Source organism: Nomascus leucogenys, chromosome 9, assembly GCF_006542625.1.
Source record: "Nomascus leucogenys isolate Asia chromosome 9, Asia_NLE_v1, whole genome shotgun sequence".
Taxonomy (NCBI): Eukaryota; Metazoa; Chordata; class Mammalia; order Primates; family Hylobatidae; genus Nomascus; species Nomascus leucogenys.
The window spans coordinates 94,360,304-94,386,557 of record NC_044389.1 but is presented as its reverse complement, the minus strand read 5'-3'; the positions used below and the strand labels follow the sequence as shown (position 1 = coordinate 94,386,557).

The 26,254-nt window shown below is 37.6% G+C and overlaps 1 protein-coding gene and 1 long non-coding RNA gene across 3 annotated transcripts in view; both read right to left on the bottom strand.

Annotated features, from left to right (window-relative positions):
• NEBL (nebulette) overlaps positions 1-26,254 on the bottom strand; it is a 443,477-nt gene that overhangs the window by 158,004 nt on the left and 259,219 nt on the right. The gene's annotated exons all lie outside the window — the stretch shown is intronic.
• LOC115836728 lies at positions 5,135-25,358 on the bottom strand. 2 transcript variants are annotated; one of them, XR_004031755.1, is made up of 5 exons: positions 24,051-25,358; positions 22,939-23,023; positions 10,582-10,669; positions 6,913-7,001; positions 5,135-6,534 (listed from the first exon to the last, which is right to left on the bottom strand). It is a non-coding gene; the product is annotated as an uncharacterized LOC115836728 (long non-coding RNA). The 2 variants fall into 2 exon arrangements; XR_004031754.1 differs by having other exon boundaries at positions 5,135-7,001.

Here is a 26,254-nt window from a genome sequence, read left to right as displayed (position 1 = left end):
AAGATAGCTGCACTAGTATGCTTATCACAGTACTATTCACAATAGCAAAAATACAGAATCAACCTAAGCGTCCATCAACAGATGATTGGATAAAGAAATGTGAGAGATTTGATGTGAGAAATTGATTCTGTATTTTATGTATATTTTATATATATAAATATATATAATATAATATATAAGTAAAATATATATAATTATATTATATATATTTATATATAATATATAAATAAATATATATAATTATATTAGATATATTTATATATAATATATAAATAAATATATATAATTATATTAGATATATATTTATATATAATATATAAATAAAATATATAATTATATTATATATTTTATATATAATATATAAATAAAATATATAATTATATTATATATATTTATATATAATATATAAGTAAAATATATAATTATATTATATATTTATATATAATATATAAATAAAATATAATTATAATTATATTATATTATATATTTTTATATATATATATTCCTATCACTGATTAAAGGAAATTCAATAGATTTATTCACAGCTATTAAGTATATTTACATAAAACCATTTTATTTGTCAATATTAATGGTTGTGCTGCTTCTCCACCTGCCTTTCCTAGTCAAGAAAATTTTGTTAAAAGGACAAAAGTTGAAAATTGTAACCTCAGCAATCCCTAACTTTGAGGACTTACCCCTGGTGCAAATGTTCATGCATATGCATATTTTCATCATAGATGCACACAGATGCCCTTGCATCTATGTATACATATACACATACACCATGGAATACTACTCAGCCATAAAAAAGAATAAAATCCTATCTCTTCAGCAATGTGGATGGAACTGGAGGCCATTATCGTTAAGTGAAATAACTCAGGAAGCCACCTACCACATGTTCTCATTTATAAGTGGGAGCTAAATAATGTGTACACGTGGACATACAGAGTGGAATAATAGACGCTAGAGACTTGGAAAGTGGGGTGGGTGGGAGGGGATGACAAATGAGAAATTACCAAATGAGTACAGTGTGTACTAACAAGTACAGTGTATATTATTGGAGTGACAGTTACACTAAAAAGCCGGACTTCACCACTGTGCAATATATGTATTTAACAAAACTGCACCTGTACCTTCTAAATCTATAAAAACTTAAAAAAAAAATGAAGGTTAGAGAGCTTCAGGTTTGGTACTGGACCACTTCTCATTTCTTTTTTTTTGTTTTTTGTTTTGTTTTGTTTTCTTTTGTTTTTTTGTTTCTTTTTTTTCTTTTTTTTTTGTTTTTTTTATTATACTTTAGGTTTTAGGGTACATGTGCACAATGTGCAGGTTTGTTACATATGTATCCATGCGCCATGTTGATTTCCTGCACCCATTAACTCGTCATTTAGCTCATTTCTATCTAAACTTTCTTGCTGGGTGATCTCATCTCATTCCAGGGTTGTAAATGCCATCTAGTTGCTGATGACTCTCACATTTATGCCTCTTCTCTGCCTTCTCCCCTGAGTTTCACACTAGTAGAGAGAACAGCTTAATGGCCTCCTCCACTTAGATGTCCACATCCAAACAAAATGGGTCTACCTTTCATTTATCCCTTCCCTAGTCTTCCTCATCTAAGCTAACTGGCCATTCTACTCACTCATTTACTAGAAACAAAATTCTAGGAGAAGTTCTTGTTTTCCCTACTCCCTCATTACAAACATTTCAGACCTCAACATGTTTTACTGGATCTATCTCCAAAGCAAAACTTATATTCATCTTCTTTTGTCCATCTATGGCCACCAGCTAAGTCCAAACCACCCTATCTCACGTGTCTCCTGTAGTCATTCTCTGTGTACATTCTTGCACCATAAAACCCATTTTTCCTAGACATTGGCCAAGGTAGTCTTTTTGAAAATGCCAATTAAATTGTATCATACCTCTACTTCAAAACTTTCATGACAGTGACAGTAAAATCCTAGCTCTACCACGGCCCTGCCTAGTCTCTCCTACTAAATCCTACACCACTTCCCCTTTTGCTCAGTCCAGCCTTCTCTCCATACTTATGACACACCATGCTCCTTTTCACTGCAGAACTTCCCCACTTGCTACCCCTTCTGTCTTGAGCCTAAATAGATGGCTTCTGCTTAGACATTAGCCACATACATGCCAACAGGAGAGACAAAATCTTCCTTACAAATGATTCTAAGCCTCTTCTAACACACAGGAGCATGGACATCCAGGACCCAAATCCCATACCACAAGGTTTGCCTAGAATGATGCTAACCGGAAAACATTCAAAGCAGGCAATACTGTATGTCCATTTGCAATCTGGAACATCTAACCAATCGACATCTGTTGCGTGGACAGTCACAGCCTTACCCTAAACATATAAAACATAGAAACAAATGCCTGTACCTTTACTCCAGTCAATTGTGGAAAATCTGTACTGTTTGGGCTTTCAGAAAAGACATCAGAACTCTAAGCAAGCCAGTCCTTTCAGATTCACACCTCAGTCATTCATAATTTTCTCAACCTTTCCTTTCCCACAAGAAAAAAAATAAACTCTCTAGCATTTCAGCTCAAAATAAACTAACCAAAATTTAATTGGGAAGATGTTATCAAAGTATGACAAAGACACACCATAATTCTCAATGCTTCTAAACAGCTGGTAGATATTAAATTCTTCTGCAATGAGATTTTTAAAAAAAAAAATCTTTAACACATCTTTAAACTGCAAAACTGATGTTTCAGAATCAACTCTGTTTATTCTTGGCCTGCCATGAACTGTTAACATAGAAGACTGGAACTTTACCAGTATATAAATAAGTTTATAAATTAAGAGAAACACTTTGCCATTTGAAACTAATAAATAGACAAATCAGAATTGAAAATATAAGAGATCAAAGAGAAATGTTCCTCTAAACTAATGAAGATATGGGATGAGAGTCAGTAGATCATCAAGGAATGAGGACTGTCAGCCCTTTTGCGTGGCTGTTGCCTGGAAAATGTCCAGGCCTCCTGGGGGAGGCTCCTTGGCCTCCCTAGGAGGGTAAATCCCAGACGCTGGAGTTTCCAACCCAGGAAAGAGTCTCCGGCCCATGCAGGGCACAGAAGTTAGAGCCACGTCACATGACATGGATGAGGATCTCAACAGTGATCACCAAGAACTTGAAATCAAAACCCTTCTTCCCCACCACAGCCCCATATTCTATCATCCTTTACATGGTTATGTGCCTCTGGAAGGAGGTAAAGAAAGTCCCACAGTAACCAAGCCTATTTATTTCTATAGGTCATATTCAAGCCAAAGTAAGTAAAGAAATAATAAAGAAAAAAAACATTTCTTACACAAATTATTTTATTACTAAGAGCATCTTCTTTCACTTACTCCTTCCCTGGTCTTCCTCACCTAAGCTAACTGGCCACACCACTCACCCATTTACTAGAAACAATATTCTAGGAGACGTTCTTGTTTCCTCTACTCCCTCATTACAAGCATTTCATTCTTCAGCACGTTTTATCCACCTGTCTCCAAAGAAAAACTTAAATTCAACTTCTTTTCTCCATTCCAATGGCCACAAGCTTAGTCCAAACCACCATATCGTACCTGTCTCCCGTACTCATATATAAGAATAAGTGCCCTTCATATACACCATGGAATACTATGCAGCCTTAAAAAACAATGAGTTCATGTCCTTTGCCGGGATATGGATGAAGCTGGAAGCCATCATTCTCAGCAAACGAACACAGGAACAGAAAACCAAACACCGCATGTTCTCACTCACAAGTGGGAGTTAAATAATGAGAACACATGGATACAAGGAGGGGAGCATCACACACCAGAGCCTGGTTGGGGGTGGCGGGGAAAGGGGAGGGAGAGCATTAGGACAAACACTTAATGTATGCAGGGCTTAAAACCTAGATGATGGGTTGACAGGTGCAGCAAACCACCATGGCACATGTATACCTATGTAACAAACCTGCACATTCTGCACATGTATCCCAGAACTTAAAAGTAAAATTTTTTTTTAATTTTAAAAAAAGAATAAGTGTTCTTGCTGAAAACTGCTACACATTTTAAAATAGCATTTTCTAAAAATCATATCACTGATTAAAGGAACTTCAATAGACTTGCTATTAAGTATATTTACATAAAACCATTTTATTTGTCAATATTAATGGTTGTGCTATTTCTTCACATGCCTTTCCTAGTCAAGAAAATTTTGCCAAAAGGACAAAAGTTGAAAACTGTAACCTCAGCAATCCCTAACTTTGGGGACTTATCCCCTGGTACAAATGTTCATGCATATGCATATTTTCATCACAGATTCAGACAGATGCCCTTGCATTGATTTGAATACTTGCATAAATATTGTGTACAAATCCTTGCATGCAGAAAACCCATTTATGAAATATCCAATTGCATAAATTAGGTACATTAGATACTAACTGCATTAACACTTCAGAAAACACATGCACAAGTTTGCATGACAAAAAAAAAGGTACAATCCATTAGAAGAACCTAGATTCTCTCGATGTGTTTGCCATTCTGTGGGCATGAACTGGGGATCCCCAGAAACGATTTGAAACCTTTAGATTACTTATGGTTCACTGTTTGCATCAGTCCCTCCTGACCCAAAAACTAATTAAGCCCTTTTTTATAGTAAATTTATAAATTGTTACCTGTGACGCTGAAAGAAAGTGTCAATTTTTCAAGCCATCAGATGGCCTCAAGGACTAGTTTTTTCACAACAAATATGACTCCAAAGTAATTTTCACAAAATAGCCTCAAAACTTACCTGTACACTACTAGACTATATGACTGACTCACTCTCAGGAGTGGCAGGTAAATATAAACCTTAAAAAGTTACAGAAGAAGGCTGGGTGCGGTGGCTCATACCTATAATCCCAGCACTTTGGGAGGACGAGGCGGGTGGATCACCTGAGGCCAGGAGTTCAAGACCAGCCTGGCCAACATGGTTAAACCCCATTTCTACTAAAACTACAAAAATTAGTTGGGTGTGGTGGCATGTGCCTGTAATCCCAGCTACTTGGGAGGCTGAGGCAGAAGAATCACTTGAATCTGGGAGGCAGAAGTTGCAGTGAGCCAAGATCATGCCATTGCACTGTATCCAGACTGGGTGACAGAGGGAGACTCCATTTCAAAAACAAAAAAAGAAATTTACATAAGAAAATACAATAAAGCCTCATGGTTTGGTGAATTCAGATACAACACAAATGACATTGGCAGGTGTCCTCCAGTCAGTTCTAGTTCTCAAGTGGGGACGGTTCTTATCTTGGGAAGATGAGTGTTTAAGAAGCCATTTCCTTGTCACCAACTATTCGGAGTTTCTCAGTTCAGTATATGGCCAGCTGGGTACACTATCAGTTTCACTATCTTTACTTTTGTATTTTTTGTAAAAGTACAGGTTGATTTTAAAATATGTTTTCATTAACGTTGACATTAAAAAAAAAAAGGCCCCATTTTACACTTAAACTTTTTGTGCCTGATTTTTGAAATGATTGCAAGTTCTCGCTCCCTGCTTCAGACTGGACTTTAGTCTCATCTGTGACTGAGCAAGACTTCAGAGACAGGTCTACGGTCAAAACAGAGGGCAAAGAAGACAGGTTCTGAGCCCGAAGTATTCCTTCTATTATAAAGAGTACCTAGGTCTCCCTGAAACTCAAATTCGGCTCTCATGAGAATATGACAAGCATCTCAGGAGCTGAAGGGATATATAAAGTGTTTGGGACTATTTCTGCCTAGTCTCAAAGGATGTACTTTTTTTGATCAAAGAGTGTGCCACAGGGACTTACTATTGTGCATCAACGCACACTCATTAGTCATTCTCCTTGGCACACCACTCCACATTTTGAACCTTCCACAGTGAAGTGAGTCTGCAAAACTGAATTCTAGCCTGTGGAATATGGATGGACATGATGTGCATGACTTCCAGACTGAACCTGAAACCCGTGCTGTCCACGATGGGCCTGCTCTTTGCCTGACTGCACACCAGATGCAGCTCATTCAGTGGAGAATGCCATGGCCCCACTGGATATCAGAGGTGCTAGACAGAAGGGGCCTGGATCCCTGAATGACTGCATGGAACAGAGCCCTTTTAAGCCCCCTCTCTGCTACCAAGCTGTGTTGGTTTGTAGTGTCAGAGTAAAATAAACCTCTATTGTACTCAGATCTGAAGGCTGTTTATTTCAGCAGCTAACTTCCTGACTCACACAAGGTGCAACCACAGCACATAAAATGCACCTACTATTTTGTTAACAGACAAATCTTTAAGACATAGCAACATTTCTATCAGGAACAAAATGGGAAAAGAGATCTAGGAGTGCATTAAGATAGCTCAAGAGTTGTGATTGGAAATGAATCTGGAAATAAACTGGCATGCTGTGCAATAGTGAAGCAAAGTGCCACACGATTTTATTTATTCGTTAAAGCACTTACTGAAGGCCAATACATGTCAGGTACCATGTCTGGTGCTGGGGTTAAAAATACGGCTGGCCACATTCCCTGAGCTCAAAGAACCACAGTCTAGCTGGCTGGAAAGAGAGGAAATTTAATCATTCCTTTGACACAGTGTGGTAAGTATTATAAAAGTCACCCAGAGGAAGCATCCACCATCTCTTCTCAGATGGAGATTTTGTGTAATACACAACATGGGTATCGATAATAAAGATCACAACATGGATTCATTTCTGGATAAAAAAATAACAGAAATTTTGAATCTTCTCAAGACTGTGCTAAACATGACAAATGGCAACTCTGAGCCTACAAGTGATGCTAATATCAACTAAGGCAGCAGACGATTATCAGCATCTCTTCATCGAATTCACTAAGCACCACATGGAAGAATGCAGATAACAGAACTGAGAACACCCCCAAAAACATGCTCCCCTTGGTAGTGAGCTTTAAAATACCTGCATCGCCTGGAAATCACACAGACATTGGCGGATCTCCTCCTTTGCAAGGATACTGTGCAATCAGAGACTGAATCTGGAATCTGTGCCTTTTAATGAAATGGAAGCAGTATTAAACCATTGCTACCTCTTTAAATTAAAATACAAAATTTCAGAAGAAATATAGGGTTTTCTCCATCCCATCTTAAGTAATCTTGATGCTTATCACAATGCTTGTAAGGATGCAAAGAATCATTAGGAGATTATCTAAAAATCTTAGGGTCCTGAGTTCAAATTGCAAAACAGCTCATTTGTGAACTAATAATCTAAGAAGAATTTTTTTCACCTTCAATACATGAGAATCATTATAGGCCCAACTTCCACTCTTATCAATGAAAGTTCTATAATGGACATTAGCTTCCAGAAAAAAAATTGCAGCATTATTTAATAAAGATATTATATCTAAAACTGTAAGGGATGGTAATCAAAATAATGTACCTTCTAAAAAATCCAAATAAACACAAAATAAACTGTTGCAAATGGCAATAAACTTGAAGACTGGAAATACTGCTGCTATTTCTACAAATTCAAAATGACATGACTAATTAACACATTTCCATGCAAAATCTTTCCTCCGTTTTCAGTTTATTGCATAATAATAACAAAACTATCAATTATTAAGCACAATGACAAATCTTTTACTCATATTGTGAGAGCTAATATTTAATTCTCATAAAAACTCTGCAAGTATTTTCATTTCCATTTTACAGACGTGGAAACTTAGACATAATAAAATGAATGAAACAGAACCACTTTATTACTCTATTTCCTATGGTAAAAGGGGCAATAAAAAAAAAAGATGTGGGCTTTAGAACTCAGGTCTTGTCTGCCTCTAAAATCAGCTGTTTATGCTCAACAGACTATTGCGAATGGAATCTAAAAAATGGTGGATAACGATTATGAAATCTGTATAAGCAGAATCCAAATTCAGTCTACTTGTCACTCTGGCCCATGTCTTTTCTGTCCTGAATCACATAGTTAACTATGTCTGTTCCCCACTTCCTTTTACAATTAGGTCTGGCCTTAGAGCAAGAATTAAGTGAGAGCTTAAATCCAAGGGACAGCTCCTTCTCTAGTGTACAAACATTCCAAAAAATAGAAAGCCAGCTGCCTCTTTCTTGGCAACTTCCCACTGAATCTAAATAAATAATGCAGTGTTTTCTGTGTTTTAATTTTCTTTAGGATTACCGCTCATTATAGTTTAATTTCTGCCTGTTCTAATTATTGCCTTTTCTGATCTTCCAAATGACCTTGTAATCCAACACTGTTCAATAGGCTTGAACATCTCCCACCTTATGAATAAGCTTGGGTCGATTCTTTTTCAGCAACATAAACACTAGCTCATATCACATACTCTTTAAAAAAACAAAAGCATAAGAAGGAAATGGGACCTTTCATCGAACATTCCACTTTTTTGCCTAGTATTAATCCGCATTTCAAAGCAAAACATTTTGGAATCCTTAGGAATAATTACCACCACTTTGCTTTCGATGTGTGATCTGGAAGGATTTAAAATTGCACCTGCCAAGTGCAGCCCAATGACATAGGCTCAGCTTTCTCCTGCCCTACATGAGGGCACACAGACTTCTCCAACTCTCCCAACCCAGGGTAAACTGTTCTTCCCATGTCTCTCAATTACATGTTAATAAAATTCTTAAAGGCCCAAAAGGAAAGCCAGTCATCGCTTGGTGTACCCATCTCCATTGAGAAAGCTCGATTTCACATTTTTATTTAACAGCACCTTTCTTCTGAGTCATGCAAAGGGCTTTTCCATCATGTGTTCATTCATCCTCCCAACTTAAAATAAGCATCAGATATTATCATTCCCATTAGAGATGTAGGAGAAAACAGGCATAGTGATTGAAGTACAATGTTCAGCTGAAACAGGTCACTTCAAAAGTTGAAAGAGCCTTACAAATTTATCACATAATCCATATACCACAGGAAGTTATTTCTTGTTTCTTACTCACATGTCTTGCTACAATGCAAAGCTAACTTCCTTTGCTTTTAACTAGGATCAAGTCCTCGATTCTTTACACATGTAAAACTAAGTCGTTCAAAACTATTCAGTTACTAGGATCTTACTTCTCTGTATTCTGACTTTAAGAGTCAAAGGTAAATGACCTCAAGCAAGCATCCTCATAAGCTGCCAAAAAATGATAATTCCAGACAGTGTCCTGAGGACAACAGGGACCGAGGGTCATCTCTTGGATCATCTATATCCACTGAAATGACCTGTGCTAGTCTATCAATGTCTATGGTCTAGTCTCTGGTCTGTTTTATGAACAAGAGGCGGTTCAGTTTTGCAGTCAGAGTTAGCTACCTTATGGTTCACCATCTAACTTTCAGACACACCGTCAATAAAAACAACAAAAGTTAAGGCTTAACTTGTATTTAAATATCGTTAAATATAGGCTGGGCGCAGTGGCTCAATGCCTGTAATCCCAGCACTTCGGGAGTCCAAGGCAGGCAGATCACCTGAGGTCTGGAGTTCGAGACTAGCCTTGCCAACCTGGTGAAACCCTATCTCTACTAGAAGTACAAAAATTAGCCACGCGTGGTAACGGGTGCCTGTAATCCCAGCTACTTGGAAGGCTGAGGCAGGAGAATCACTTGAACGTGGGAGATGGAGGGTGCAGTGAGCCAAGATCGCATGACTGCACTCCAGCCTGGGCGACAAGAGCAAGACTCTGTCTCATAATAAAATAAAATAAATTACATAAATAAATAAAATTAAATATAATAATTGGCTTACCAGAACACCCCCCATTGCAGACATTTTAGGTTAACTGAGATTTTCTGTGTTTGTATGAGAACTAAGGTAGCATTTCTCTCTATGTTTGTATGAGAACTAATGCAGCACGCAAGGCTAAAGGCATGCATATTTATATGGATTTGCACTCTCTCACACCTGCCAACCTGAGAGCATGTCTGAGACTAGCTATCCCAGGCCTGTATCACAGTTGGAGTGTGAGCACACCATTGCCCAATTTACATACCACACAGACACCTTTGCTCAACATTTGTCATTCAATTCTAAATCAATGCAATAAAAGTACCTCAGTTACTTTTTTAATTGGCATCGCTTCAACATACAGAAATACAAGAAATCATAATTGTTCCCCTTTTATTCTCCAAAAGCAGACACCTACAAATCCTAGTGCCATAATCATCCCTGGCTCAACAGTCAGACATAAGAGGCCACAAGATCCCATATGACTATTAAAGTGAAATCCAATCCACATAAGGGCCAAATTGACCACAGGACTAGATCAGGCACTCTCAACATTTAAACAAACAATAACCCTAAAATGTAGGGTCATTTCCTTACTAAAAAATACTTTTTAGTTACTCTTCAAAACTTTCAAGATAAAATTAGTATTTGCAGCTCATTAAACACCACGCAGTCTCATTCTTCATTCCTGTACGTGCAGTTTCCCTACATGTGAAGTTTTTTGCCACCCACCATGCACCACTGCCAAGTCCTCACTTGTGTGTATCCTTATTCATTCTTAAAAATTCATCTCAGGACACTCTCTTCTGTAAGCCATCTGGGACCGTCACCAAACCCCAGCTAGGGTTAGGTGCCTTACTCTGTACTTCACAAATTCCCACTCTTAACAGACTTACCAGGCTATGTTCTGTGTTCTGCACTGACAGCTGTGCTTAGATCTTGTATCCTCAGCTCCTAAGATAGTGCCAAGCTCAGAAAAGGTACCTTCAGAGAATGGAGGAACAAGTAAAGTAAGCATATTCTAAAGGAGAAAAAGCATCAACCCTTAATAACATCATGCATCTCATGAATAAACCACATGTAAATTGTCTGGGAAAATGCAAAGCCTTCTTATATCCCAGCACATAAAGGACCATCTGAATGAGAGATTCTCCTTGGGGATGAGAAGAAAGTCTGGTTCCCAGTGTTAAGAAATTTGGAACTTCAAAATTTGGCCCTAATACTCACTATGCAGACCCCAAAATGCCGTTTAAGAACACACTAGCTTCCATACCAATAAAAAGAAACCAAAATCTTTGGACATTTGCTCTATGGCACAAGGGCTCCAGATATAACATATAATCAATGCTCCCAAGATCCTGGTGTAGAGGATTCAAGTACCGGACTTTGAAGTCAGAAAAAAGAAAAACAAACCAACAAACTTGGACTCCAATCCCAGCTCTGTTCTTTACTGATTGTGTGCAATTAAATAATTCGTTTATCCTCTCTAAATGCCAGTTTCCTCATCAGTGAAATGAGAATAGTGACAAGTATTTCCAGGGATTCTTGCTAAAAATAAGTGAAATAACAAACATGAAAGACGGCCCAACACACAAGAGCCCTTCACAAATGTTCGTTCTCATCTCTTTATTCGGGGATGTGGGTGTCACCTACGTATGAAGAGGGATGCACAGATGATTGCCAGGCCCCTGCTTGAGTCCTGAACAGCTAAATGAGGACAAGGAAGGTGAGAGGCAGCCCTTATAGGCTGTATGAGCAAAGAGCCAATCATGTTTCCTCCAAAGTCTATATGTTGTTTCTGCACATGGAAATTGGATTTTCAAATAATCTTTTCATCTTTTCAGGAGCTCACTATGAAAATCTGTGTTTTCAAGAAGGTGTGGCCCTCGTGCTGCTGGTAGTTAGCAGGATGAAGTTGAGTCAAGGAACACACAAAGGCCTTCAGAGGTTTTTCAAATATTCCATTTCTTGAGCCAGGAGTAGCTACGTGGCTACCTATTTTATTATTTTTGTTTTTTGTTTGTTTGTTTGTTCTGAGACAGGATCTCACTCTGTCACCCAGGCTGAAGTGCACTAGTGTGATCTCAGCTCACTGCAACCTCTGCTTCCTGAGTTCAAGCAATTCTCCTACCTCAGCTTCCCAAGTAGCTGGGACTACAGGCACACGCCACCACACCTGGCTAGTATTTGTATGTTTGGTAGAGACAAGGTTTCACCACGCTGTTGGCCAGGCTGGTCTCAAACACCACACCGAGTCCCATTTTATCATTCTTTAAACTGGGCATATGTTTCTATCAACTGTTTTGTATGTGTAATATAGTTCACAATTTAAAAGTGGGGTAGAGTCTTAATATCAGGAGGCTGGAATCAGGGATCCTAGATGTGGAAATCCTGGCAGCATTTAACAAAGGGTAACATTTATTTTTTTGCCGCCTGAACTGATGGGTTTTTTTGAATCATTAATAGCTACTTCTGTGGCACCCGTACAAGTGTCAGGAAGCTCACCACCCCAAGATCCCCAGAAACTGACTGACTCTAAAGCATTTGGTAGGGAGACATACAAAGGTCCCCCAAAAAATAACCAGGAGTAAAGGGTGCATCCTGAAAACAGGATGATGCTGACGATATTTGAAGGATTTACAGTTTAATACTTAGGAGTCCTTTTTTGAATATACCTTGAAAGTCTATTTCTGAATGACTGGGAATTTCAGCAATGCCTGTGGATGTGAGTTTCAAAGAGTCATATGTTGAAAATGAAAGGCAACCTGGACTAGAGGTCAGAATGCCTCGGTGCTAGCCCTGAGTGTTTCACAGACAGCATTAGGGGAGTTGTAGGGTAACTTTCAAAGTATTCAGGCAGCACAGACTTAAGATGAGACGGTACTCTGTCTGACATCCTCATATCCTCATTGGCTAGAACAGCAAAACACAGGCTATTGTATGAGGGCAGGCTAGAAAGTGTCAAACTCACCTGCTCCCCTCTTCTTGTGCCTTCCCTTAGGACAACATTCCCCTCCCCACCCCATTACCTCCCAGTTTTTGGTGTATGTATGACAAGTACAAAATAATTTAACTAAATATTTAACTTCTAAAGATATAATTGTAACAGTCACAGTAATAATCAATGGAGTAATCTGCAAAAGTAAAACAACGCTGATGAGCTTCATAGTTGTTTATTATCATTGTGCCAGGCTTTGCTATTTACAAATCACAGCCATTGACATTTTTACTGAGAAATCACACACACACACACACACACACACACACACACACACACAGTGTCAGGAGACAAATGGGTAATAGTGTAGGAAGCAGATGGAAGGATGGCTTCATAGCAGACTGAGCACATGCTTCATGCATAAGTGAGGTAAGGGGCACCCAAAATAGAAAAGAATTCAACAAACTTACACAGAAGTCTGCAATCAGACAATCTAACAAACACCAAATTATTTTCAGGTTATCTGTATGTCTTATGCTTTAGAGCAGGGGTGTCCAATCTTTAGGATTCCCTGGACCTCACATAAAATACGTTAACACTAATAAAAGGTCCATGTATAAATCTCATAATGTTTTAAGAAAGTTGACGGATTTGTGCTGGGCCACATTCAAAGCTGTGCTGGGTAGCATGTGGCCCAAGAGCCATGGGTTGGACAAGCTTTAGAGCTGAGCGTTGTTCCTATTGATTTTTAAATTTCTTTCATTTAGGGGGAAGTATCATCTTTTTTATAGAATTCAGAGTTTTTAATGGTTTTAATCTAACCCTGGAAGCAGAAATAATAATGGGATAGAGGTTAGAAGCAATGTAAATAATTTTAAACATCTGTCCGGCCTCTTGCTAAATATTTCATACCTTTCAACCAATAATATAAAGCCTAGGATCAGAATCCAATATGCTAGTCAGTTTACTCCAAATAACCCAGTGGTGTGGTTTATTTCATTATACCCATGGCACTAGTCCTTTCCTTTTATAAATACCAAAAAAATATTATTTTCTCCCTGAAGTAAATCAAGTAAATAATGGCTTACCCTTCACAGTACTCAGTTATTTAATGTATCAAATGCTTTATCTGGCAAAACCTGAATGTCAAATAGTTATGGAAGGGCTTACAATAAAGGCACAGGAGTGGACGAGAAAAAGTTTTGGAGAAAATGAGGGGACTAAATGGTTAACTGCCAGCAGACACACACTCATGCTGGAGGACACAAAAAGGTTCACAGCAGTTGTTAAATTCATTTAGAGAAACTCACTTTATTTCTCCAACAGAGCTCTCACCAGCTAATCTGTATTACAACCTGCAGGATTCTTAATATTCTCAGCAGGATCAAGATTCGGGCCACACTGATTCAGCTATTTAATCTTGCAAGAGAACAATATTTGGCAGGAAAAGACCCCACAGCACTGAGGGGATGTCCCAGTGGTTTGTCGTTAACACAGACTGGGCCAAGAACGCCAAAGGTGGAAACCAAACAGCACTAAAACCAATGTTTCTCTTTTCCTTTCACTAGCTCTGTCCTCAAACACATATGTGCACTCTACGCATACGTGGCAAACACATATGTCACATGTGCAAAGACAGCTATTTCAGATGCATGCACGTTTTTAAAAGGCAAAATATTTCCTGAATATTTTGGGCCCTGTCGTGAAAAATTTAAAATTCAAAAGTATTGACTTCCTCTCTTCCTATTTGAATACCCTTTATTTCTTTGTCTTGCCTGATTGCCCTGGCCAGAACTTCCATTCTCAGCAAACTAACCCAGGAACAGAAAACCAAACACTGCATGTTCTCATTCATAAGTGGGAGTCGAACAACGAGGACACACGGACACAGGGAGGGGAACATCACACACTGGGGCCTGTTGGGGGATGGGGGGAAAGCAGAGGGAGAGCATTAGGACAAATACCTAATGCAGGCGGGGTATAAAACCTAGATGACGGGTTGACAGGTACAGCAAATACACATGGCACATGTATACCTATGTAACAAACTTGCATATTCTGCACATGTATCCCAGAACTTAAAGTAAAAAATAAAAAAAAATTCAAAAGTATCACTCACAGGTTGGAGGCAGGAAAAGAGATGAAGGAACCACGGCCAGAGTTTCACTTTCGAACTCTTTAATCTTCTAAAGCATTGAAAATCAAAATAGTAAAATCATATTTATGAATTTTTAATGTATACAAATTTTTAAGATTTTTTTAACCATATTGAAATTAATAAGCTGAACAACACTCTCCTATACTTGAACAATTGTGATGTTTTACATAGAATACTATGGTTTGATTTCCTCTTGTGTTTTGCTTTTTTCTGTTGAGGACATCTTTATTTCTCTATTTAAATGCCTGTTAAGCGATTTAGATGGTTTGACTTAATTTTTTGTGGTATTTTCTGGAATACTGATAGGCAAATAGGGAATAAAGAAAACAGACATACAGAAGCGGACAGACTTAAAAATAAGATGTATAGCTTCTATTATTAAACAAAGATTATAAATCACTCTTGAAATCAATGATTCAGTAAAGTTTTTAACAACTAACAAAATAGTATGACTTGTGTTCAATTCCTTTCCCTCCTAAACCTGAGTTTGTTACCCTCTGATATTAACACGGCGTTTCCCTCTATCTGGCATTTCTCCCATTTAGAACATTAGATGTATTATCTCATATACAGAGCTTGTTGCTCTAACATCATCTGCTTGCCTGTCAGGCTAACTACAATCCGCAGGGTATCGGAGGTCATCTATGCTTTATTCCTCATTAATCCCACCTCCTAGCAATGTGCCTGGCACATAGTAAACACTTTAAAACATGTTTGTTAAGTCAATAATTAAGTTCTCAAAAGTGGTATCTTCTAGAAATGTTTATTTTGGATTTATAGATGACCAAAGTATGCACATTAGAAAATACAATAACTACTCCTTCAACACTCCTGCTTCAACCTATATTTCAGGAATGGGATCTCTCCCTGCACTCTAACAAGGAGACGCCGAGTGTTCCTAACCTTATATTCATCTCTTCCCTTCCTTCTGCCTCTTCTCCCTCATAAACACTTTTACATCCAACCGAGGCCCTCATGCATCCTAGGATGAACATGAAACACATCCAGAAAAGTGGTTTTTCACTTTTTCTGAAATCCACACAACTGATGCAACGTCATGTCCAGACCAATGTTTCATGAATAAAGGTGTATACGTGTCAGGTAACTGTGAAGGTAATTTCTACTTCTGTCTTATACTTTACAGTCAAAGCCCCAGATTCTGGAGGATTTAAACATGATCAAGAAATGCCACTTATCATCAAAGGCCTCACCACAATTACACAACAAAAATAAATATTTAAATCACTTTGTTTGGGGGAAAAATGATTCTATCAAAAATGACAGTGTTAAGAATAACAGAATGGTTTTTAAGGTTTTTTGCCTATGTTCTTTTTTCTAAATCCGTACTCTTTTTCCTAGTTTGCTAAACACAGGCAAATTCTAACACCTTTACAATTCTAAGGATGCAATGATAAAAAGCTTAATTCAAATGAGTTAAATATTACTCTGTGGCCTGGTATGGTGGCTCACACCTGTAATCCCAGCACTTTAGGAAGCTGAGGTGGGAGGATGGCTTCAGCCCAGGAGCTCAAGACCAACCTGGGCAATATAGGCAAACCTTATCTCTATTCGAAAAAATAAATAAATAAAGAAGAAGCTGACTTTGTTACAACTGATATAGCCACAAAAGGAAAAATCAATGAAAAATATAAAGAAGCAAAAAACATGACTTCCTACTTCTTGTCCTTGGAACCAAACAGAGTCTGGAGGCATTTCACAAAAGCAATGGGTCCTTCAGACAGAAATCTAGATATCTTTGTGCAAGCAGCATTGCATATGATTCTGTACAAAAGAGAAAAAGGCTACAAAGCAGGCCTGACAACCATGAATGAAAAGAAAGCTATAGAAGAAAATATGAGCAAAAAAAAAAAAAAAAAGAAATGCAATTTTTATGACATAATCCTTAGGAAAATGAAAAGCAAATTAGACAGCATAGTTGCATACTTAAAAAAAAAAGACATTCTTGTTTCTAACTTCCAAATCATAAAATTTTCTCTAATTGTATAAACTTGGCTTGGATTACCAATGGATTTTGAATTAAATCTCTATACAATGTCTCCCTTGACTTACGACCCTCCAATAAGCTAAAATAATACTCAACTATTACTCTTAAGAACTAAGAAAACAACAGGTTTTAAACCTGCCTCTAAAATTTCATTGACATTATAATTATATGGCCTAATTATTAATGATAGTCACATCTGGGACTCCAAAAATACATACATAAGAGTTCTAGTTTTTCTTTAACATTCGGGATATTCTGCTCGCTGTGGCTGTGTCCCAAAAGGTATAATAAAATCTGGAAGAAAATTTAGATACCTTCAAAGTTCTAAATCTGCATCATGCACTGGAAATTGAGACATGAAGCTAGTCTTTGTTAGACTTTCCCTGTGCCCTGGAAATTTTTTTTCTATTCTCACCTCTCTGCCCTCCTTTTTACTCACATCTGCCCAGGCTAAACTGCTAGCACGGGACATGTGAAGTCTACATTCTGAACTACATAATTCAACCAAGATCTGGAAAACTTAAAAACTTCACTACTACTCTAAAGTATCTGTGTTTCTATCAACGACTAATGGCTCAAACCTGAAAATGAAAAGTTTGAAAGGTCCAATTAAGAACTGGGGCCGGGCGTGGTAGCTCACACCTATAATCCCAGGACTTTGGGAGACCGAGGGAGGTTGATTACCTGAAGTCAGGAGTTTGAGACCAGCCTGGCCAACACGGTAAAACCCCATCTCTACTAAAAATACAAAAATTAGCCGGGCGTGGTGCCAGGCACCTGTAGTCCCAGCTACTAGGGAGGCTGAGGCAGGAGAATCGCTGGAACCCAGAAGGCAGAGGTTGCCATGAGCCAAAATTGTACCACTGCACTCCAGCCTGGGCAACAGAATAAGACTCTGCCTGGGAAAAAAAAAAAAAACTGGAAATAGGATATAGGAGGAATTTTTTTTTTCTTTTTTTAGTTAAGAATATTCAGCTTGAAAACAGGGAAAAGTTTAAAAATGAATGTAGAAGTTTTCCTGGAAAGGCAATGGGTAGAGGGTAGTGTTATCTAACTTCACTAAAGAAACGAGCTCATCTGTCAGGGCACAGTGGCTCATGCCTGTAATCCCAAAACTCTGGGAAGACGAGGTGGGTGGATCACTTGAGGCCAGGAATTTGAGGCCAGCCTGGTCAACACGGCGAAACCCGGTTTCTACTAAAAATACAAAAATTAGCTGGGCATGGTGGTATATGCCTGTAATCCCAGCTACTCAGGATACTGAGGCACGAGAATTACTTGAACCCGGGAGGTAGAGGTTGCAGTAAGCCGAGATTGCGGCACTGCACTCCAGCCTGGGTGACAGAGTGAGACCCTGTCTCAAAAAAAAAAGAAAAGAAAAGAAAAGAAAAAACAAGAAGTTAGCTCATGATAGCAGCTTATATTATAATTATGTGACACTTTGGATATTTCAAAGCACGTTCACAAAGTGTATGTCACTTAAATACCTCAAAATTTCCCTGTTACATATGCAGATCATTCCTCATTCAGCCCTGGTATGGACTGAACTGTGTGCCACCCCAAAATTCATACGTTGAAGCCCTAACCACCAATGTGACTGTATTTGGAGAGGGTGACTTTAAGGAGGTAATTAAGGTTAAATGAGATCACAAAGAAGCCCTGATCCGACTGGGTCTGTGTCCTTCAAAGAGGAGGAGACACAGAGATCTCTCTTGCTCTCCCTCTCTCTCTCCACATGCACACACCAACGAAAGGCCACATGAGGACACTGCGAGAAGGCAACTGTCTACAAGCCAGGAAGAGAGCCCTCACCAGCCCTACCATACCTTGATCTGGCACTTCCCAGCCTCTAGAACTGTGAGAAAAATTTCTGTCGCTTTATACTGCCCATCCTGCGATATCTTGTTATGGTGCCTAAGCAGACTAAGACAAGCCCTAATTTTTTTTTTTTTTTTTTAGGTTCTTGGATTAGACACCAAAAAGAATTCCCTATGATACATTAAGATAGGGGAAGTCCTGGCATTTGTAATTAGAAAATAAATTATCCTGCTTTACTGAGGAAATGTTGCTACAATCCTTTGATAAAACTATAGAAGTCACTGAATATTTAAGGAGCAGAGAGTAAAAGATAGTGTTTATCAAGCAGCACCAAAAAGAAAAGAATCATAAAATTGAAAGTAACTTGAGAAACTAAAAATTTCCTTGCAAAGAGGAGTTTCAAGAAAAAGAAGGTACAAAATTAGTCAATATTTTACATATTATTGCCTCATTTATTTATTCCACATGAATTTACTGAGTATGTGCTCTGTACTGAGCTCTATTCTAGGCATAACCAATCTTGCATTGAAGGGGTAGACTCATTCCTTGCTCCACTATGGCAGATATTCCAGGAAAGATTTTATTTGCCTAGACTGAAAAGTGGATGGGATGGCAAACTCGTCTTAAGGAAAAAAAAAAAAAAGAAAAAGAAAAAACACCCTGGATATAGAGAAAGTAATCCCATCAAATAATCCAGCTATTTACTGAATAAATATTTATTTGATAACTACTTTGTGCTAGAAAATGATACAATAGAAAAAAAATCTGGGAGCTTTCAAGAAGAAAATTGATGTGCAACGGATATGTAGACCTTGAAAAGAGATTAGAACTCCTAGTAATAATCTTCACTGTAAGATGAAATTCACACAAGGCCAGGAGATTCACTCATCAAAGTAAAAAATAAAAAGATTTGTAGACACAAATGGTCGATTCATTTGTTTATTAAATTTGGCAGTGGGCTAGGCCCTGGGTCTATATAAGAAAAAAGACACAGCCCATTTCTTCATAGAGTTCAGTCCGAGGGTAGGAAAACTCATAATGCAGCTATAGAAGCTGACTGTCAGAGCAGCTAGGGAAAGATGGTGTTGCAGGACTTTTCCTTAGTTCAGCTAAAGACGGGGTCCTTTGTCCCACGGCAATGAAAATTCAGGCTTACAGACAATTTGAATGATGAGTAAGACAGGGTTTTGCTGGGTGAAAGGAAGAAAAGGGGGAAACAGGGACTCCCTGCAAGGCCAGAGTCCCCTGCTAGAGAGCGTCCTGTGTCATAGTTCGAATTCCGGGTTCCACACAGGAAGAGGAGGGAGCCTGGCTCCCCCACCACCACCCCACCCCCCTCTGCAACCAACACAAACTTCCCGAGGCTCTACCCTAGTGGGCGGGCTGGTTGGAGTTTTTCCGGGGACCCCCTCCCATCTGGCTGTCTCAATGGTAGCCTCTGAGCCAGTGTGGATGGGGAGAGGTATGAAGGGCCTTGCAGGCAGAAGTGTGAAATGGATGGGTTCAGGTTGCAAGAGGGCCTCCCAGGCTAGAGGTCTCAGCTAGCACTAAGCCAGGGACAGCCTCACATTCCAGGCAAAAGATTTTACATTTTATCCTAAAGGCAGTAGAGAGACTTAACAGATTTTAAAAGAGGATGTGACATGATCAGATGTGCATTTTAGGAAAACCTTGCAAGAGACTATAAGGAGAATAGCCCAAGTCAAGAGACTATTCCCACACTCCTATCAAGGGGTAGGGAGGGCCCTAAATTAGAGAGGTGACAAGAAAGGCAAAGTATAAAGCACCATCTGGTGCGTTCCTGCAGATGTAAAACATAAATGGAAAGAGACATGGATGATCTTCACCTATGGGAAGTTAAGGAGGTCAGACATATAGACACATAAAATGCTAATTAAAACCAAAGTGGAGAATATGATGTGTGAAATGAGTGGTACAAATGATAATGTTACAGCACAAAGCCCCACAATAATTCAGAGATGAGACATATCACTGTAGCTGGGTTTGAGCGTGTGTCTGGGATCAGAGGGCTGGGCTGTCATTTACAGATAGTGTGAAATTGTCCTAAACATGCAGAATGACTCATGCAAAGCCCAGAACAGAGTGAGTAGGCAGGCCTAAAAGAAATCGAAGAACAGTGGTGAAGAGCAGTGAAAGAAAAGGTGAAAAATAGTCATTTAGGAGCAGATTGTGGAGGGTCCTTAGAGTCGAAATTAAAGGGTTTAGGAGATTAGACTTTATCTACTCAAACTGGAGGTCCATGGAAAGTATTTTAGTGGGTCATAATTAGGGTCTTGATGAAAGAGATATTTTAGAACAACTCATCTGGTGATTGTGTTTTAGATGCAATGAAAGGAACAGAAGGAGATAAGGCCAATTAGGAAGTTACTGCAGTAACTCAGGCAAGATAATGGCCTGAACACAGTGAAACTGAAAAGAAAGGAATACGGGAAAAAAGGATTTCAGGAAAAAAGGATCTTCACAAATTGTTTGCTGAATCCCTCATCTCTGTTTCAAAAAAAATAGTCATACGTGTTAATTCTTTTATTCCTGGGGCTCTTCTCAAACCTCCCCTTTAGACAATGCCATTTTACAACCAAAACTCTTGTACTTGACATGCACAAGCAATTACTGGTCTGGGATGTATTTGTTTCTTTAAGCGACTGTGGCTGAAAAATTGAGGTTAAAAAGAAGAGATCAGCCTTTGAAGTTCTGCTCTACATGGAAAAATAAAGCAAAACCAGGTGTAAGGGAAACCACAGATTTGGAAACAAGAAAGGACCAAGAGGTAATTTTCCGTACATTTCTCACATGAAAGTATAAGTAATCCTTATAGAAATACTTTTCCCGAGGAGCGGTTGTTCAGAGGATGTAATTAAACAGGATATGTCAAAGTGTTTCAAAATAAGTGAAGTATTCATACATGTGTTACGTATTATGAGAAAATATGTGTTATTGCCCTATCACTTTCTCTTTTTTTAATCTTTGTTTTTAAAGATAATGATAATGCTACTGACCCCACTATTTACTGGGAATTCATCAGAGTTATTGGTTGAGATGAGCTACAGATAAGGTCTAGTCCACTAAAGCAACATATAGATTCACTCCGTAAAAATGCTAGCCTTCAAGAGCTTAAATCTAAACCACTGACCTCATAACTAATCATCTATGTTATTCAACCCACTTATGACTTACAATAAAAGTAACATTCATTCTCCTTTCAAACTGCTTAGTGTACTAGATTTTACTACTCAAAATCAGAAGCTTTTACATAAATGTTTCATTAGTTATATAACTTCTGCTCCTTGTATAAAGAACAAAATTAACAAATAATGTAATTCAATGAATGACTTTATGATTTTTACCTTTCTCATATTTAAAAAAAGTTTGCTGAATATAAAAAGAAAAAAATCTCCTTCAATGTCAGTTGTTCAGATTCATATAAGACCTAATTGCCTCATACATGATAATTTTGCCACCAGTTTACAATTAGCATGCATTGCTCATGCATGAGTTGACCCAATTACATAACAAATTTTGCCTTTGGGGATTTCTCTTGACTGCTTGTCTTCTGTCCACCATACAACTCAATTTCACACTGTCAGCAGCCTGAACATGGTTACAGTCAGTCTCTGTCAAAATGATTTATTTAAATTACAAACAGAGACCAAATCCCTAGATAATTGTCCCTACCCTCATGTTCACCCTTGCACTCAACCAAACTTTGAATCAAATCTTTTAATAGCCCATAGACACTACTATTCAATTATTAGGCACTGTTTAGTCCCAATAATCTAATATTGTTGAAGCTAACTCACAAAATCTCAGGGAACTAAATCAGCAGTATCCGTGTGAGATTATTAATGGACATATAATTTATTTTACATTCTAAGAAGTCAGTGAAAAATTATGTAGTGTAGCAAAAGAGCTAAAAATGATTATATTGCAAGATCAAATTATAGAGAGATTACTTTTTGGTATACTTTTTTTTAAAGTGTCATTCTTAGCTTTTCTTGTAAAGTAGGCAAGCATTTCTTATGAATGGGTATGTGGAATTGAAAGTGGTATCAAAAAAGGGTATTTGGGAAAGCAGACAGATAACCAAAATTGTGAACATTGACAAGGTAAGGGAAATAATATAGGGCAGGTGAAACACTAATGTCTATAGACATTAGTCTATAGTGATCTAGGAAAATGGGGTTTAGACACTCTCATTGAAGTCAAAACACAGAGATACATACACAGATATACGCACACACAGACATGCAAAACTATTCTCTCCATTTGTCAAGAACACGCAGAAATCCTGACAAATCAAATAATGGTACACTCACTATTTCAGTCAGTCTTTAAAATACAAGATTTTGTCATCTGGTGGATTTTTGTTTCTTTCCCCTTCATTTGATATTTATCTTCCCCCTGAAATAAATTAGAAAATAAACATCCAGTTTTCATCTATGGCACAAAGTCTGTAAAAGTCTCTTGGGGTTTGACTTCATCATTTTATTTCACAATTCATCCCCAGACTGTCTCAGCTAATTGAAAGTGCAGCTGATATTAGTGGGTAAACAGCCAGAATGAAACATGGGTAATTTTCCCAAGGCTAGCCTGAGTCCCTTGAATGTCTGGCGATGGTTCTGCTTTGGGATCCTGCGACAGGTACCCTGAACGCATTGCTTGTAAACTTGAAGGTGGGAACCACCTGAAATTAGAAAGAGCCTTTACAGTTACCCACATGAGCTGGCCCTGTAGTAGCCACAGAAAACGGTGTTTTGTTTTTTTAATGCCCATGGGCACAGTACTCCTCAATTCATATTCGGACACTGTCCCTTAAGAATATTTTCCTAAAATATTGGTAAATAAAGAAAATGTGATGTACAAAGATATTTCTGCCATTTCTGAATTTATGCCCTAGAGTTTGGGGGCAAGGAGAGGGTGGATGGCAATTAAGTGACACAGTTGTGAAAATCTGTAGGGCAGGGCTTTCTGGCCCACAGTTCCTAAGTCAGTGCTGAACACTTTGGCTGTCAGGTTTCATTCTGCTGAAGAGATACAGTTTAAACAAAACCTGGACTTCTAAACATTATCTTCAATTAAACGATTTGGCTGGATTTCCTGACTTCCTATAAAAACTGTTCCCAAGCCTAACATTCAATTTCATAAGCAACCAAATTCCATCTGAATATTAATATATTCAATGAGATGAAGACATCTTCTGGAATTTCATGGGGAAAAAATAATTTTCCTTTATTTTAGAAGCCAAGTTCTTTTTCTTCCTAGCCATTAGTCAATTCCGAAATCCTGCCTCTTTTCTTGTTTTGTTCTGCAGCTATACTAAATGGGTAACATAGCAGAAGAATTTTAAATTGCAGTATTTAATAAATCTCCCATGTTCAATATGTTGTCATTATAGCTACCCAGAGAAGGCAAGTTCACCCACCCTCACCTCTTTCATCACACTCAATTTGAAATTTACGGTTGTATTTCATCCCACACCTCAGTAACATATGCAGACTGAGTGGTCATTTCCAAATGATTTCAAATCCTCAATAAACGAACATGAGAATAGCTGAAAAAATTTCAAAACACTGACATAGACATAAGCAATCAAAAATGCCCATTCATCCATAACATATTACCCAAAACACCTAGGAGTTGTCATTAAATTCACTGCTTTATGTCTTTATACAAGAGAGATTAAAGGCAGCTAAGGAAGAGCCACACAATATTCAGAGATAAACTAGAAACAAATAAGAGAAAATGAAACACAGGGAAACATAAAGATAGCAAAGACTGCCAATCTTAGTTAACCTACCTACATTAACCTATATTAAACTTGGGGCTCAAATGCAAGACTCACAAATTTCATACCCCTAATAATTTTCAGGATCTATAATTTCAGGATTATAATTTCCCAGCATCTCTAGCCGGAAGATTCTGGGGTCTTTCCAGTCTAGACACTTTCTCACCTGTTTCCTCTCATAACAGACACAATCCAGCCACTGTCAAAAAATATCTGTTTGGGTTTTAGCCAATATTGTTCAGTGGGTTTAGATTAAAGTAATATGGAAAACTGGACTTGCCAAAGTACTACTTTTTGGATCAACTCAAGTTTCTTACAGAAAAAGATCCTTGAGTAATATGGAAAACCTAGTGAGGTAAGGGAAAAAGTTCATGAAGTTGCAGTCTTATAAATGAATAATAAATTCACCAGACCTCAGAGCACTTAACAGCCTCCCTTCTTTAACAGTTGGTCCCTAATGGTAATATTATGAAGTCTATATTTTTTACAGCTATCCAAACATTTAATATGCCTCATCTTGGCTAAGAGAACTACTTATAAGACTGCTATGGCTGCTAACATCAAAACATTGCAGAAAGTTTTTTTTTAAAAAAAAAGATGTTGTCTAAGTTACATGCTTTTAAAAGCCAGCATTGTCTAAATAATAGGCTTAATCTAAATGGTGCTTTTTATACTGCTGTCTATATAACATACTATATATGATAAATATAGATTAATACATACCTGTGTGATAAGGTTTTTTTTCATAATTAAGAATGGATCTGCAAACGACCTCTGGTATTGAATAAAATGTATATTCCTGCTAATGATAAAGGTTGGTAAAATGATCAGTGTTTTCTAATTAAAAATGAATACCGACTAAATTTGAATAAAAATTAAAAGGCTTACCTTTGATCAGCTGCAATCCTTATGTTAGCTGTCACATGGATGTCTTAGGTAGAAATGTTTAGTTCTTTTTGAAATAAAATTCAGTGATTGTTGAAGATGTATGATATAACTGTTTTTGGCAGAATTATTTTTTAAATAAACATTTGCCAAAAATAATCCAAAGAAAGAACTGTTATTAAATGTAACTGCCAGTGAAATAGATCATTGATTTGCATTTTTAAAAGCAAAAATTGCATTTTTAAAAGCATGTGTGTATAGATATGTGTGTGTATATATACACATATATTATATACAAACACATATATAATATATACACTTATATTATATACGCACACATATATACATGTATACATACATCTCATGATGATGACCAAATATCAGTGAGTTTAAAACTGTCTGCTAATTAAACATGTCCTGGAAATTAAGGCTACATCAGTTATAACACCTAGATATACAAATTTTAGTGACTTTATAAGTGACACACAAAATACAGTTCTCGTGAAAAATGGTATGAGGGTTGCCTGTTTGCTCATACTTTTATGTCACTCACACATTTGTTAATTTTCATTCATATTTCCTCTTGGATATCTAACACTGAATTAATTTTTGTGAAGAAAAATACATCCTGACACACTTCATATAATATTTTGGAAGAAACATAATCACAGGTGTGAATTACAAAAACTAAGAAGAGCTGTTTATCCACCTTTAATAAGTACTGAATTAATACCTCCCTAATATGTTTTGAACTTCTGCTAGTCTCCATTTTCTCTTTCGAGGAAACTGTATTAATAAACAAGGCATACCTTCAAGTCCAAAGCAACTACATATATAAATGTTTATTTCAAAAGTAAGATGTAATACCTGATTTCAACAAATATCTAATTCAAAGTATGAAATCTTATAGACACATAGTCAGCAAATAAGAGATTTTTTTAAGACTCCTAAGCTTATATGTA